Source organism: Anomaloglossus baeobatrachus, chromosome 11 (genome assembly GCF_048569485.1).
Source record: "Anomaloglossus baeobatrachus isolate aAnoBae1 chromosome 11, aAnoBae1.hap1, whole genome shotgun sequence".
Taxonomy (NCBI): Eukaryota; Metazoa; Chordata; class Amphibia; order Anura; family Aromobatidae; genus Anomaloglossus; species Anomaloglossus baeobatrachus.
In genome coordinates, this window is record NC_134363.1 from 111,725,871 (window position 1) to 111,743,938 (window position 18,068).

At 43.9% G+C, this 18,068-nt stretch overlaps 1 protein-coding gene across 3 annotated transcripts in view; it reads right to left on the reverse strand.

The window, feature by feature from the left end:
* NECTIN1 (nectin cell adhesion molecule 1) overlaps window positions 1–18,068 on the reverse strand; it is a 437,281-nt gene that overhangs the window by 241,164 nt on the left and 178,049 nt on the right. The gene's annotated exons all lie outside the window — the stretch shown is intronic.

Below are 18,068 nucleotides of genomic sequence, written 5' to 3' on the forward strand. Positions count from 1 at the left end.
TGTTTTTTCATTGCAAGCAAAATAAATGAAGATAATAATACCAAAGAATTTGTGATTGCAATCATTTTCAAGAAGAAACTGAGTATTATCTGACAGAATTGCAGGGGTGCCAATACTTTTGGCCAGCACTGTATATGTATAACACTCCTATCAGGACATGCTGGATTAGTTATTCGGACAGACATTTCCTTGTCTATTAGTATTTTTCTGTTATTCTTTGATACGTATGTTTCTGCTTTTCAGTAGCATTGCTTCACTCTCCTCTCCCACAGATCTTATTAATTGCTCACTCTTTTTCATGTTATACACTAATCTGAGCTCCAGAAACACATAAATGACTATATAACCATTCTCTAATTCTTTGGCGTCTTCTATCTTTGTGGTGTACGGCTCTTCTGTTACTTTATGGAGACAATTTGACTTTATTTTCACCCTGTTCATTTTTAGGCTTTGTGACCCTATAATGTGCCACCTTTAAGCAAGGCTATTAAGTCCTCTATACACATTAGATGACTATCGGCTGCTTTTTCAGCCGGCAGCCATCTTGGCCGTCTCTCATACTCGGGAGCACTCGATTGGCTGACTTCTGAGTTCTCTATGAGAAAGCCGCTGACAGACATCTCTGACAGTGACTTATATCCGGGAGAACAAAATAGGAAATCACCTATGTACAATGATCAATTGGCCGGGGTATTTATTATAGAAAGTCGGCTGAACAGGTCGATATCAGCGGGTGAGGCCGACATTAGTGTAATATGTATGGGGGGGAGGTTTATTCATAAGTAGAAATTACAACTTGGAAAAACAAAAAGGCACACATAGAATGTATGTACCTAAACTATTCCTCCATGTGCCTCGGATTTGGTACAAAGGAAAATAGACTTGTTTTCCAATGCATAAAATCCAACAGAAAATAATCATTGTTTATTAGGGAAAGTGGCTTGTGTAATGCATTGGTGCACATCGGCACTGTACGGAGGCACACAATTCACAGCGGCCCCAAACAATGACACACGGTGCACAGCGGCACCGTCCAGTGGTACATAGTGCACAGCAGCACCGTGTGGTGGTATATGGTGGACAGCGGCACTGTACAGATGGCACCCGGTGCATAGCAGTACTACGGTATATGGTGGTATATGGTGCACAGCGGCACTGTACAGATGGCACACAGTGCACTGCAGTACTGTATGGTGGCACACGGTGCACTGCAGTATTATCCAGTGGCACATGGTGCACAGCAGTACTGTATGGTGGCACATGATGCACAGCAGTACCGTACGGTGGCACATGATGCACAGCAGTACTGTATGGTGGCACATGATGCACAGCAGTACTGTATGGTGGCACATGATGCACAGCAGTACTGTATGGTGGTATATGGTGCACAGCAGTACCGTACGGTGGCACATGATGCACAGCAGTACTGTATGGTAGTACATGGTGCACAGTGGTACTGTATGGTGGTACGTACAGTACTGCTGTGCACCATGTGCCACCATACAGTACTGCTGTGCATATGTGCCACCGTACCGTACTGCTGTGCACCATGTGCTACTATATGGTACTGCTGTGCACATCATTCCACTGCACGGTGCTGCTGTGCACTGTGTACCACCGTATGGTACTACTGTCGCGGGCGGGGAGGAGGGTGTCAGCACTGCGCTCACCCCTCTGCTCGTTTCCGGCTGCTGCTGCTCAGTGGTGGCTCGAGCGGTGGGCCGGATCCCGGGGGTTCTCGAGCGGCGCTCCTCGCCCGTGAGTGAAAGGGGGATTGGGTTGTTGGGATATTGTCTATTGTCCGTGACGCCACCCACGGTTGTGGTGATTTGTTAGCACCACCGCTGCTCGGTGTGGGGATCCCGGGAGTGATGGTGTGAAGCAGCAAGTTGTTGTGTTGCCCCTCCGTGGGTAGGGGTTGGTGATCCCGGGGCCCAGTGATGAGGTGGGAGATGCAGGGCTTGGTGGGCGCAGGGACGCGGGGGCAGCGCTGTGCCTTGCGGCACTGTGGTACTCACTCAGCCTGAGACGTTGACACAGTTCTCGGTAAAACACACGGCTGGAAAGACGGTTCCCACGGACGGCTGCACTTGCTTTCCCCAGTAGGTGACGGTGATGTCCCTTTTCCTTCACCTAATGTTGTTGATGGTCTCGATGGGTTCCCACCGGTAACCCGCTCCCCGGCTTCAAGCTGGACCGGAGGAGCTCTACTCTTTGCCCGCAGGCGCTGGCCCTTAGAAACTGGTGCCCTGGCGGTGGCGGTGTCTCTACTGTAATGGTTGGGCTGTTGCCTTCAATCGGGACTTGGTTGTTGGGGGATCGACGTCCCCTTCACTGACGGATTTGGCAAATTATGGCGACTCCTAGCCTTGCCGGGATCCGAGAGGCCCCTGCCCTGGTGCTGACTGTCCTTTGTACACTGCTCCAGACCGCCAGGCCACCACCCGTCCGCGGTCCTTCCAGGAACTTCCAAACGGTCACCCTTCCGGACAATCACCGCCGTTGCTGACCTTGCTGACTCTGTCCTGCACACAGCTGGACCAACTTCAGGCTTTTCTACTCTCACTTTTACTCCTTTTCTCCAGTTTTCTCCTTTGCTCCTCTACCACTTCACTTCCTTCTACTTCCACTTCCTTAACTCATCTTAGCTGTTTACTCCTTCACTTCCCTAGCTTAACTCTTTACTCAAGCTCTCCCTGAGCTAATCTGCCTGGTACTTCCTGCCTCCAGGGCTGTGAACTCCTCGGTGGGCAGAGCCAACCGCCTGGCCCACCCCCTGGTGTGAACATCAGCCCCTGGAGGAAGGCAACAAGGATTTTGGGTTAGCTTTGATGTTCCTAACTGGGGTGTAGGGTGTGGTGGTGTGATGACCTGTGACCCCTGGCTTGCCCAGGGTGTCACACTACTATGCATCATGTACCACCTTACAGTACTGCTGTGCACCATGTACCACCATAGAGTACTGCTGTGCACCATATACCACCGTATAGTACTGCTGTGCATCATGTAACACCATATGGTGGCACATGATGCACAGTAGTAACATACGGTGGTACATGGTGCACAGCAGCACTGTACAGTAACACATGGTGCACAGCGGCAGCATATGGTGGTACAGCGGGTGCCTGCACCTATATGCTTGGTACAGTGGGAATTCGGTCCTTCAGCAACTCCATCCTCCTTGGCCTGGATCTCAAGTGTCCGAGCTGACAAACACTCTGAAATAGTGGTGATAACATTAATATGGAGGAATGGCAGAGACAAGAGGTCAATGAGCTTCACAGAGGTCGCCTGGTCATACAGACGGGAATATTTTATAAATCTTTATTTTATAAAATGTACATCACATTTGTGTTATCCACTTATTTTTTTTACAAGACCAAACTTTGACTTTCCCCAAGTCCAACATTGGGAGACCCACCCTCAACCTAGAATACATTACAGAAAAAATAACGGCAAAACTAAAATACAGAGATCAAATGAAGGTACCTGTACAAAATACAGCACAAAATTCACCAAGAGAGAAGCTCCGTCCTCCCCTCACCCTAAAAACAGGACGGGGGAGGGTGGGAATGTAAGGGTAGCAGTGATGCAGCTCATGTGCGTGTGCATATGTTACATGTAAGACTCGCTGTACACATTGCTATGGAATGATCACTATATACAAACAGGGCGGTGTGACAAGCAGACATCGTAAAGATATGGTAATCGTGCTCATGTTGGATCTGACACCCAATGATTTGTGTGCAGATGTAGCAGAGCCAAGTTTGCTACTTACAACAACGGATCAGATTATACCTATTTGTTATATACAGTGTGTCCACCCATATCCTGTCCATCACCATTAACTTGAGAACGTCGGCAGCTATAGGCATAGAAGTGGTGTCTAGGTATAGTAAAGTAGCCACGCGCTACGCAATGAAACCACCTAGAGCACGACTTGGTGGAAAACAACGGAGTTAGCATTTTTATCTCGAAAACAGAACGAGATAGAGAAAAAAAGAGAATTACAAAGTTGTAGGGCATCATCAATTCAATACGAATCGACACCTTGCATACAGAAATACTATGATTAGAATGTATAAAACTCACAAGGCTGCGGACATGAAGCGATACCTCATGGAGACCTTCCTACAAGTCATTGGGTATGGTGGCTGCGTGGAGTGGCCTCCTCGCTCACCTGACCTGACCCCATTGAACTTCTTTCTGTGAGGTCACATCAAACAGCAGGTGTATGCGATCCCCTCCACCAACATTGCAGGACCTACGACGACGTATCACAGATGCTTGTGCAAACGTGTCACCTACCATATTGCACAGCGTGCAGCAAGATACAGTATGCTGTGCAGAGGCCAGATGTGCATTGCAGCTGACGGTGGCCACTTTGAGCATCAAAGTTAAATGAGCGCCATATGCGTGTCCAGAATTCAGTGTTTTGGGGGGTCATGGGTTTCATATCATAGCATTTCTGTATGCAAGGTGTCGATTCGTATTGAATTGATGATGCCCTACAATTTTTTAATTCACTTTTTTTCTCTATCTCGTTCCATTTTCAAGATAAAAATGCTAACTCCGTTGTTTTCCACCAGGTGGCGTTATAGGTGGTTTCATTGCGTAGCGCATGGCTACTTTACTATACCTAGACACCACTTCTTTGCCCATAGCTGTCACCATTCTCCAGTTAATGGCAGTGGACACACTGTATGCTTTTCCTTAGGATTGCATGTCTCAGTATTTTAAAGAAACAACAATCGTAGCTCTGCTACATCTGTAACATTCATGGCTCTGCTTGGCCGAGCGTTCTAGAAACCTTTGTATTCACACGATAGACAAACAATCATAAATGTGAGGCTTCATAAAAAAAAAAAATTGCAGTGAACCGACGGATAAAACAAAGGCTGATGCACTTGATATATCTTGTTTTGTATTGATGCTGGCAGCTATTATGAAGAGACAGGTGTAGTATTGTGGGCGAGCGCGGCGAAATAACCAGCAGTTTATTGTGCAGGGCACGGCGATAATACAACTGGAACATACTGAGGAAATGGGCAAATATTCTCTGAATTATACATGTGCATGGCGACAAATGGGCTGGAGACGCCGGAGTGGCCGACAAGCAATTTACAATGAATGAAACATTTTTTTTGCAGAAATACTGTAATGAATGCTGATGAAATCACGACTCAGAATCCCTCAAAAATTACGTGACCCCCCGAGAGATAACACCACCTCCATCAGAGCTGGATCCAATCACCACCAGAACGGAAACCGTTATCATCATTTCACGTGTCTGCAAATGTAGATTACACTCACCAACGCTGCCGGAATGTGAGGAGCCCCCCCCCCAAAAAAAAGGGGCGACTTCCCCTATTCCTTTAGTACTTAAAATTCATAGGATCTGCTGAAACATGCAAAAAACCAATACTCCCCAAACCTGGCACTCACAGCCACATGCACAGGGGCGCCATCATCAGGAAATCAGGGTTGTGTGTTACATCTATTCTCAAAAAAATGTTTATTTCTTCATATTACAATCCCTATTAAAAAAGAATACAAAAACTAGTAATCTTGCAATTTTCACACTAGACTCTTGGGGATTTAAATTCTTAATTTCACTGCTTTATAGAAGAATGGTCAGGAGTTTTCTTATCATCACAGACAGAATTACAATTACAGGTAACATCTCTATACACAGCTGATAACATCAGATCCACCAATCAGAATAGGCGATGCCACAGCTTCAACTCCTCCCCCTCCAGTCACAATGACCTCTGTACACTCCCATTAGACACCTTCATTACAAAAGATATAGTTGTGGGTCTGATCAATGTAGCTGTGATGTCTGTCACTAGGTGGCGCTAGACACTACTTACGTGCAGTGAATGGAGAGGTAGTCAGACAAGCCGAGGTCAGAAGCCAGGAGGTAACAACAGGACACTGGGAGCAGACAGAGACTAGGTCAAGATACAAGCCAAGGGTCAGGATTCCAGAAGAGTATGTACAGGCTACTGGGAGCAGGCGGGATGTGGTCAGGAGGAGGCCTGAGGTCAGAAGCCAGGAGGTAATGACAAAAACAGGGAGACAGGCAGAGAATAGTCAACAACAGTCCAGAGTCGAGAACCAAGATCACAACACTAAACACTACGGGAGCCAAGAGCACTATAGTAACCAGGAAGTATAACTACGACATTCCAGGTATGCATGCTCCCTAAGGAAGCAGAGCAATCACCAGGAACGAGGAGCATCTGTGTAGGAACCTCAGAGGTCCAGCGTAAAACCCAGAGCCGAGAGACAACCCGTTCATAGGTGTTCAAGACAAACAGCAGAGCAGCCAAACCTGCAAAAAGCTCTGCATGATGGAATGACAAGTACTGGCTCTGCAGGAGAGCATGGCAGAACATAACACAAGATGCTCCGTGCATCGAAACCGTGACAGTAGCTATGCGCATGTGTTGCTTCCTGAAACAAGAAAATATGAATCCAAAAAAACTGTTTTCAAAAAGAATAATCAGGAGTTTTCTTTTCACAGACAGGATTACAATCACCGATCTCTATACACAACTGATTATGCCAAATCCACCAATCAGAATAGGCGATGTCACAGCGCCACCTCTACCTCCTTCAGTCACAATGACCTCTGCACATGTTCATTAGACACTTTCATTACAAAATATATAGCTGTGAGCCTGACCAAATGATATAGTTATGAGTCTGACCAATGTAGCTATGTACATGTGTTGTTTCCTGAAACAAGAAAATATGAATCCAAAAAAAGCTTTAGTGCCCAGAGTGAAAATTGCAAGATTTCCATTTTTTCATGCTTCATACAGATTATAATATGTAAACAAAACAAAAAAAAAATCCAAAATTAAAAAAAAAAACAACCTGATTTTATCAGATGATAGCTTTTCTTTGAGGGTGGTAACAGGACTGTCAGAAAGGGGGCATGATTATGCAAAAAAAAACCAACAAAAAAACATTTGTGGCAGGCGTCACATGCTGCAGCCCATCATCCCCTGTTAGAAAGTTTTATAAGGTGGGCAAGAATGATATAAATATATTATTTATTTTCTGTAAATTAAGGGGACTGTGAAAGATATAATCTATAAAGCCCCTACCATTCCAGTCCTGCCAGTCTGGGGGTCTCCAATTTTCTCTGGCAACTTACTTGTAGGTGATCACATGCCACCTATTCACATGACCGCTGCAGTCAATCATTGGCTGCAGCGGTCATGTAGATACTTGTGATCACCTGCAGGAAATTAACAAGATACCACTAAAAACCATAAGTATCAGGTGTGAATGTTTCATTTTTATTATTTTTTAATTACTATTTCCTAAACAAAATCTTTTAAAGATAAAAATAGTTGCTAACTCCGCTAACATTTTGATAATAAAATTCTTGAATCTAAATAAACCGTGAATAGAGGAGGTTGGGATGTTCCCGAACTGTGAAATATCTGGAACCAGACATAAAATGGAAATAGGTTCAATATCTTGAGTCACTTGATTTATTTCTTAATAAAAGTTCCTAGCAGCATGCGGCAGCCAGACTACATTTCAATGATTCTCAAGTTTATATCACTCGGTAATTTTCTCTCTCTCTGGATTCATTTAAATAAATTAAAATCTAGTAACCCGTTCCCTGTGCAGAGTCACTCAGGAGATACATCTGTGCTGCCTGCAGCTGCCACTAGGGGAGCTGTGGAGCTTAGTACATAACTGCTGAAGGCTCATGAGCTCCCTCTAGTGGTGGCTGCAAATAGACAATTTTAGCATTTATCTCTGGCACAAAATGTGGAAATTTGTTGCAGACATTGGAGCTTTTGCCAATCAACAGATATGTTTGGAAACCCCCCCTACTTAAAAGTAGACGAGCAGTTTTATTTCACAGTCAGTTGGACCAATATCCCATATTTTCTTAAGTGCAAAATAACGGCGCTTAATTATGTCAATATTGAGAGTAAAGTAATCTGTAGGAAGTGATTGGATTTTAGCAAGGTGTTTGGAATTTACTATATGTAGCACCTGAAGCTGGGTTCACACTAAACGACAGCGACAACGACGTCGCTGTTACGTCACCATTTTCGGTGACGTAACAGCGACCTTGTAAGTCGCTGTTATGATCGCTGCTTAGCTGTCAAACACAGCAGACGCAGCAGCGATCATAACGTCGCTGTGCTACATGTTCAGAGAGCAGGGAGCCGTGCTTAGCGCTGGCTCCTTGCTCTCCTGCAGCACACATCGGGTTAATTATCCCGATGTGTGCTGCAGCTACATGTCACAGTGCAGAGAGCAGGGAGCCGCGCGCACTGCTTAGCGCTGGCTCCTTGCTCTCCTTGCTACAGTATACATCGGGTTAATTACCCGATGCATACTGCAGCCACATGTGCACAGAGCAGGAGCCGGCACTGGCAGCAAGAGCGGAGGCTGGTAACCAGCGTAAACATCGGGTAACCAGGGAAAGGTCTTCCCTTGGTTACCCGATGTTTACGCTGGTTACAGCTTACCGCAGCTGCCAGTGCCGGCTCCTGCTCGCTTCATTTCGTCGCTCTCTCGCTGTCACACACAGCGATGTGTGTGTCACAGCGGGAGAGTGACGACCAAAAAATGAAGCTGGACATTCAGCAACGACCGGCGACCTCACAGCAGGGGCCAGGTCGTTGCTGAATGTCACACACAGCGACAGCGACGGGACGTCGCTGCAACGTCACAGAAAATGGTGACGTAGCAGCGACGTCGTTGTCGTTGTCGCTGTGTGTTACATGAAAAACGATCAGATTTCATTATCTTGGGTCTTGCTGTGTAGCTACAGATTAGGTTAATGAGAAAACCTATGAACCCCTCCTCTGGCGATGTGAGCTTCCTGTGATACTTCTAGTGACAGTCTCATTTAAAGGCACCAGGCGTATGCTGCAGTTAACCTCATCAGCCCAGGAGATCTGGCCTTAATGTGTCTCATCACCTCATGATGAGGGAACATGGAAAAATCAATATGGAACTTACAATGCTAAATTTGACAGTCTGTCCACAGGAAACATCCGCGCATTCATATGTACAGTCCAGTGTGCGCGCAGTGCCTTATACACAGCAAAGCAGGAAATAAAAAAAATTGGGGAAGAAACCTTGATTCTCTTAAATAGCTCAGACCATACCCTCAATAGGTTCATATTTACTTGTGCTTGTTACTAATACATAAACAGAAATTTCACATTTAAAAGTATGAAAAATAGCACATGTAAAGAGAATCTGTCAGCAGGTTTTTTGCCCCTCATCTGAGAGCAGCATGATGAGGGCAAAGAGATTCTGAATCCAATGATGTATTACTTCGATTACTGCAGCTATTCTGACACAATGTGCATTGTTAGCTTTAGGCATGTAGCAGAGGCCAGAGAGCTGTCCCTGCCCACACCAGGCTCTCTATAAGGATTGTACAGGGTAGGCCATAAGTATGGATACACCCTGGGTGGACCATTAGTATGGATACACCCTGGGTGGGCCATTAGTATGGATACACCCTGGGTGGGCCATTAGTATGGATACACCCTGGGTGGGCCATTAGTATGGATACACCCTGGGTGGGCCATTAGTATGGATACACCTTGATAAAATGGAAGTGGTTGCTGATATGACCACCTTACTGTTTGTGGCATATTAGTATATGGAAGAGGCAAAACATTTGAGGCCGGGAAACGCCCATGGCGCCATCTGCAAAGACGCCATCTGCAAAGACGCCATTTTGAATTCAACTTTACTCTTTATCAGGGTGTATCCATACTTATGGCCCACCCTGTACATAGAATGTGAGGTGTCAATCAGAGATGGACAACATGGCAGGAGCCACCTAGCCACAGTAATACGGGTACATCTGAGAAAACAAATATGGCAAATAAACAAAAGATCGACTGTGACAACACAGGCATCCCTGAACTTTGTGTGTTATCCCTTGCAGCATACTGGCTTCTGTTTACATAGCAAAAACTGCTGACAGGTTCCCTGTAATATTACTTTGTAGATTTCATTTCACTTTTGCTTATAGATGCGTAACATTAAAAGAAATGTCTTCAGAAAATTACCTATTGCTTACATTTTGGGTTATGTTAATTTCTGTTTTTCAAAAAAATCCTTTTCAGCAGTCTCATTATCCTCACAGGCAGGATTACAATGAAAGATAGCAGTGCTCCTTTATATAGAGGACACAGGATCACAATAAGTGATGTTACAACTCGCCTCCTTCTTCACAGTGAACTTTACCCAGATCACAGTATGAGCAGAAGATACTTGTACACAAGAGAATAGAATCAAATCCAATCTACTGCACCATGTGGCTGATGAAAAGATTAGGGAGTATGAGCATAATATTAGACCCAATGGCTAATGTAAAAATAAGAAGACTTCTGAATTTAATTTTTTAATATGGTATTGAGGTGGAAAATTTAAAAAAACAATAACCCCAAAAATCAACAAAAATATTTTAAAATCACATTTAACATAAAAACCCGATTTAAACAATAGGTAATTTCCTCTAATAATGTTCCCTTCAAAGGGATTACATGTGCAAACCACAAAATAACTCGGCGGCTTTCATACATTTATTCAGACTTGCTATAAAATACTATTTAGTAAAAATATATTTTATTAAGATCTCAATATAATCTGCATTCATTTATCTTATTGCAACCCCTTTAAGATAACAGTATACATTACCTAGCAGGTAAACAGATGTTAGAGATGCTTCAATTTTAGGGAAAACGAAAAATTGCCCTTAACAACAACCACCTGACAAAGATGAACGAGACTTTACTAACATATGTCAGGAATCTGCTATAGAGAATTCTGAAAAAATCTAGTGCTTCAGGTTGCCTGATCAACCTGACAACCACAATTCAATAATGAGTATTGGTTCTTTGAAGCTCAGTTTATTTCCGGTTTCCCTTAATCCAGCTATAGGAAATTCAACCCAAGAAATCCAGGATTCTCAGGATGAAACAAACAAGTGAAAGATGCAGGAACAAGAAAAACTAAAAGGTACAGATTATGGCAATCTCTAAAACATATATTATGCCACCCTAATTAAAAAAATATTGAGTGACAGTTGCATCAAATTTAATTAAAGGAGCAAATGTTTACATTATTTGTTAAATTGAGAATTCTCTTACAGAAAAAACAAATCTATCATCCAACCATTTTCAGCTTGATCAGTGTAGGGGGGTATACAGACATGGCAGATGTTGGGGTAGACTAAGGGGTACTTTACACGTTGCACCATCACTACCACTATATCATCGGGGTCACGTCGTTAGTGACGCACATCCGGCGCCGGTAGCGCCATTGCAAAGTGTAAATCCTAGATGGAAAAATGAACGAGCACAGAAGCGTACAATCTCGCTGATCTGTGTATCGTCGTTCATTTCAATAATGTCGGATCGACCGCAGATATGATGTTGTTTGTCGCTCCTGCAGCAGCACACATCGCTGTGTGTAAACCCGCAGGAGCGACAAACATCTCCTTACCTGCGTCCCCACGGCAATGCGGAAGGGAGAAGGTGGGCGGGATGTTATGTTCCGCTCATCTCCGCCCCTCCACTTCTATTGGCCGGCCGATTAGTAAAGTCGCGGTGACGTCGCTGTGACGCCAACACAGCTCCCCCTTGAAGGAGGGATTGTTCGGCGGTCACAGAGATGTCGCCGAGCAGGTATGTGCGTGTGACGCTGCCGTAGCGATAATGTTCGCTACGGCAGCAATCACCACAAATCGCATGTACGATGGGGGCGGGTGCTATCACGCTGGACATCGCTAGCCGATGCTAGCGATGTCGCAGCGTGTAAAGTACACCTAAGGGGTTATTTATGGACAAGAGACATAAATGTCTACTAGATGCTGGTCCTGCTTCTGGGACCCTCATATATCTCCAGAAGCAGTGGTGGGTATATGTTTTTCTGAAACTTTGCAGCTATAAATATGAAACATACACAGTATACCCCAAAAGTGAGAACATCTCTCACATTTTTGTAAATATTTTCATTATATATTTTCAGGGAACAACACTGAAGAGTACATCCCAAGAATACCCCTAGTGAAAAGGGCCAGATTGTGACCAATTAGCCATTGTCCCTCCCCAGTATCATGTGACTCATTAGTGTTACAAGGTCTCAGGTGTAAATGGGGAGCAGGTGTGTTACATTTGGTGTTATCACTCACACATTTTCTAATTGTTGTCACTGGATGTTCAACATGGCTCCTCATGACAAAGAATTCTCTGAGGACCTGAAAATGCATTGTTGCTCTCCATAAAGGTGTCCTAGATTATAAGAATATTGTCAAGAACCTGAAACAGAGATGCAGCATGGTGGCCAAGACCATACAGTTCCACTCAGAACAAGCTGTGCTATGGTAGACCAAAGAAGTTGAGTTCACGTGCTCAACGTCATATCCAGAGGTTGTCTTTTCACAATAACGTAAGTGCTGCCAACATTGATGCAGAGGTTACAAGGGTGGGGAGTCAGCATGTCAGTGCTTAGTCCATACACCGCATACTGCTTCAAATTAAAAGCCTCTTCTGAAGATAATGCACAAGAATGCACGCAAACACTTTGCTGAAGACAAGCAGACTAAGGACATGGATTACTGGAACCATGTCCTGTGCTCTGATGAGACCAAGATAAATTTATTTGGCTCAGATTATGTCAAGTTTTTGGTGGCAACCAGGTGAGGAGTACAAAAACAAGTGTGTCCTGCCTACAGTCAGGCATGGTGGTGGGATTGTCATGGTTTGGGGCTGCATGACTGTTGTCGGCTGTGGGGGCTACAGGTCATTGAGGAAACCATGAATGCCAACATGTACTATGACACACTGAAGCAGAGCTTGATCCTCTCCATTTATATTCCAGCATTGTAACAACCCCAAACATCTCGAAGACGACCACTGCCTTGCTAAAGAAACTGAGGGTAGCGGTGCTGGACTGGCCAAGTGTCTGCAGACCTAAACCCTATTGAGCAACTGTGGGGCCTCCTCAAATAGAAGGTGGAGAAGTGCAAGGTCTCAAACATCCACCAGCCCAGGGATGTCATCATAGAGGATGAAGAGGATCCAGTGAAGCTCAAATGAACTCCATGCCCAAGAGTTAAGGCAGTGCTTCAAAATAATGGTGGCCATACAAAATAGTCACAGTTTGGGCACAATTTGGTTATTGTCACTTAGGGTGTACTCACTTTTGTTGCCAGGGGTTTAGAAATTAATAGCTATGTGTTGAGTTAGAGAACACACCACAGTTACCCTGTTATACAAGCTGTACACTGCCTGCTTTACATTGTATCAAAGTGTCATCTGCAATGTTGTCCCATGAAAAGATATAAAATATTGACAAAAATATGAGGGTGTACTCACTTTGCTGGTATACTGTATGTTTCTAATGCAGCAGTCAGTCTGAGTCATTCTGTCTTTGGTTCGTGCAGAATGAGCGATGTAGGATCCCTTTTAGCTTGAATAAGGTTATGGTAAGAATATCGGACGGTAGATGGTCGTTGTCTCACATCCAGAGACGTGCCTGCAGTAATCCTGGATATGTATGTATGTGCGTATCATGCAGGTATAAAGTCTCAGTGGGCAGGTGCTGCATTGTTTTCACTATGTTCATATATGATAGAGACTATGTTCTTTCTGTGGTTGCCAACAAAATTATTTTACCCAATTTCCTTAATTTTCAAATATATTTTTTTCCTGCCAAAATTAACAATGATATGTGCTGTATATATTCAGCTTTGCCTTTGCCGCGTGCTTGTCTCGGGTACTGCTGGAGATAACTTGTGGAGACGTACCCTGGCTGTGGGACATTGATCCCGCTAGTGGGAGGATCATGCACTGTGACTCTTCAGAGCTGAGGCTCCGCCCCCCGGACTCCTTACAAGCTGTTAGATTAGAGTGTGTGCTGTTTTCAAAGTAATTTTATTACCTTTGTGTATAACTGTTCTGAATGGTTTAGGGGGCTTAAATCCTGCTAATATGTCACTGTTAATCTCCTTATAAGAACGATCATAAGGAATAAATTAAATCTTTTTACTCAGTGTATTGGACACCTGACCCTAGTTTCTTGGAAAAAAGCTGGGGGATAAAAGAGTTTTGTAATAAGACCATAAGTTGCTTTCTGATATATTGTAATCTTCACTTTCTGACCCTTTTTAATACATCTGCCTGTTATCAGGGAATTGAGCAGTTTTGGCTGAAGATCGGACCTCATTAGCACCAGTTCACACCAGTAAATGTCTTGTATCAAAGCTCCCTGTCTCTAGGGACATTATCAGATCTAGGTGGACTTCTCTAGCAGTAAATACAGTCCTGTCTCTCCACTGAGAGGAAGAATGTGACTTAAAATGGTAACGGAGACTCAAATCATGTTTTAAAGTTCACTATTTCATCAATTAATAAACTTTATACACAGATAACAGAAAGAGAGTATTATAAAGAACCTGTCACCAGGTTTTTTTCCTATGAGCTGCAGTCACCACCAGTGACCCTTTATATACAGCATTCCAGAATACTGTATATAACAACCCAGGCTGCTCTGTAGAATGTAAAAAATACCTTTATTATACTCACCTAAAGGGCGGTTTGGTCCGATGGGTGTTGCTGCTCTCTGGTCCAGTGCCTCCTCTCTTTGGCGATCGCCATCCTCCTTCTACCCAGCCCAGTGTGGCTGACCTGTCCTACGTCATCCACAGATGCAGACATTGAGGTCATGCGCAGGCACACTTTGATCTTCCCTGAGAAAGGCAGATCAAAGTACTGTAATGCGCAGGTGAGAGGAAAGGTCAAAGACCGTCCGCGCATGCGCACTACAATACTTTGATCTGCCTTCAGCAGTGTAGTACAGATCAAAGTGCGCCTGCGCAGGACTGCAATGCCGGCCTGTGAGGAGACCGTAGTAAACGTCATCCACACTGGGCTGGGTAGAGGGAGGACGGCGGATGGTTCAGAGAGGATGCACCGGACCAGAGACCAGCGACATCCATCGGACTGGACCATCCCTTAGGTGAGTATAATAAAAGTGTTTTTTTATGTTCTACAGAGCAGCCTGGGCTCTTATATACAGTATTTTAGAATGCTGTATGTAAGAGCTCACTGGTGGTGGCTGCAAATTATAAGAGCAAAATCTGGTGACAGCTTCCCTTTAATATACTCACCAAATACCATTCTTTTTTTGTGATCCAGTACTGTTCTGCTCCTCTTCTCGGTGACCAGTGATGTCATCGCCATTTAGACTGTCTGGCTCACTTTATGGTCTATACGTGAGGCAAATGTCTCTTTTACAATGTAAAGGTCCAGTCACACATAACGAGATCGTGAACGAGATCGCTACTACGTCACACTTTCTGGATCGTTTATGAGTCGTTGTTGAAATCGCATGTTGGGTGTCACACATAACGAGTTTATGAACGAGCATGCGTCCCGTATAACGATCTTTCAAATCGCTGGGACCCTGTCACACAGCAACTATGTTAACGATTCCAATCCCATTAGGTGCGTAGTAAAATGCAGTGAGTCACGTAGGCGTGCATTTGCGTCGCCTTTTCCATACCCCCCTCCGCTTTCATTGGCGGCCAATACTGCGTTCTGATTGGGCATGCAGGGGGCGTATCTAGCGGTTAAATTTTGGATCGCGTCACCCTTTGTCACTTCTTTTGCGCTTTGCTTTGAGATAGAACCTGCGTCTCCACCCTGATTCCTTCGTCCATTGTACCTTTGTTGGTGTGTTTTTCGGATCGAAGCCGCACCTGCACCTGGAGCTAACCAATCGGTGCAGAGAGGGGCGCAGAAACGGGGACGCAACAACACGCCTTCGTGCATCTCATCTAGGTCGTCAACGAAATCGTTAATAGGGTGTCAAACATACAGATTCATGCAGCCCAGCAGGACTCCAACGAGCCAAAAATGGCCCAAGCTGTTCGGCATCGATCAGCGATTTCGCAGCAGGGGGTGAATCGTTGGTACGTGTCAAACGTGACGAGATCGCAATTGAAGTCGTTCTTGCGTCACAGAAACTGTGACGTAGTAACGATCTCGTTTACGATCTCGTTATGTGTGAAGTGGCCTTTAGTCTATAGAGCCTTGTGCTGAAGTTCCATAGGGTCACATTGTAAAAGAGTTTTCAAGGTCAGGCAGAGTGCAGAATGACTGGAGAGTCTGAAGAGCAGTGACGTCACTGTGAAGAGGAGCAGAACAGCGCTGGATCCCAGAGAGGACGGTGGTGGGTGAATATATTAATACACTAACACTACACTACATGCACATATGCACAGGTTTAGTAAATAAAAAAACTTAATGGGAGGCTTCCCTATGTTTGTTACATTGCAGCATAATGCAAGTGAGTGGGTTCACATTTTGACCCAAATGGTACCGTTAGCAGAAGCAAATAGCAAAAAGTCAGAAACAGATTTTTTTGCAACTTTTGTTCACTTGCATTATACTGCCATGTAGCAGCGGCATACAGCGACCTCTGGCTTCGTGATGTGTCACACAGTTGCCATGTTGCCCCCGCATAGAAGGTCCAAAATATCGACGACAAAAGAATGAGTCAGTCCCAGAAGAATCTGATGTGTATGGTTTTATCCTGACAAAAGTTGTGGTTTGGAATTGCTTTACTGAACAGAAAAAATAATCTCCTCTATACGTCCCTGTGGGTATTTGCACTAATCTGTGGTTACAGCCGTCAGCTCATCAGTGTACACATTTTATAATTATGGTGACTGATTGCTTGTCCCATACGATTCTGACATCTCAAAAAAACAGTCCCTGGTCATTGGGTGTTAACAAACACAGTCATTTTTAGAATCAAAGCATACGGACACACATAGGAAGGTCATCATTTTCAATTGTGTATAATGTTAAATATATATTTATATATTAGTTTTGAGATTGGTGTGAGGCACACAAGTCGAAATCTTATCACACAAGGTAAAATTGACCCAATATTCTATCTTGCATACGGTATGTGCTATAGTGGTAGCGAATAAAAGAAGGACCGTCATCCAGGTCTTATACATTGATGTATTGTGGCTAAGCCAAATTTTTACAAAACTGAACACAAAACAGAAGACCACAAAAAGGGTTACTGCCTATTTTGCTCTCAGTTTTTGTTGAGAATGTTTGGTAGGCGAGTTCTGTGCTCCTTTTATTTGGTGTTGGAGCGGCGTGGTGGCCAATGTTGCTGTGCGGCGGTGTGGCCTGGAGTCATGGGTGCTTTGCACTGCTGTAAGGGTGATGTGGGACACCTACATCACCCTTCTTGCTGCTATGGAGGTGGTCGCCGCACAGCACTATGGCTGACAAGTTAGGGACCCACTAAGAGGTTGGCCGTGATGCGGCAGTGAGCTTCTACATTTTGATCATAATGTAAATTTTGCTTAGCTCCAATAGATCAATGTATACGATGTAAAATGTTTTTTTTCTACAGATATAGCAACTTAGACAACGAAAATCCATCATGTGCATCATTATAAGAAAAAATAGCCATTCAACATAGAAAGTATAACTTAAGCACATAATTACTTTGTTCTCCTTTTTTGTTCAGATATAGCTATAGCTCCTGAACGAAGCACAGTAGTTGCGATCGCTCCTGCACGAAGCACGGTAATTGCGAAAAGCGCGTTAGTGTGTCTGTGGGAGGCAGTTGCACCACTACTTATTTGGACCATTGGTAATTGCTTTATGTAGATGCATATAATCCCTTCACACATGTGAATATATGATATTATATACCTTGGGGGAACTAATATGGGGTACCAGGCTCCCCATATCAATTCCATCAGTCACCTGGGTTGATCCATTCAGGTTTTATGTATTGTAACGATTAATAAAGATGTTAATATTGAGTCATACAATTTGGCTTGCATACGTTTTTTTGGTGTATTTATAGAGATTTATGCAAAAGGGCCATCCATATAAATATTGTGGTTTTGGTGTGTGTGTATTATATATATATATATATATATATATATATATATATATATATATATATATATATATATATATATATATATATATATATATATATATATATATATATATATT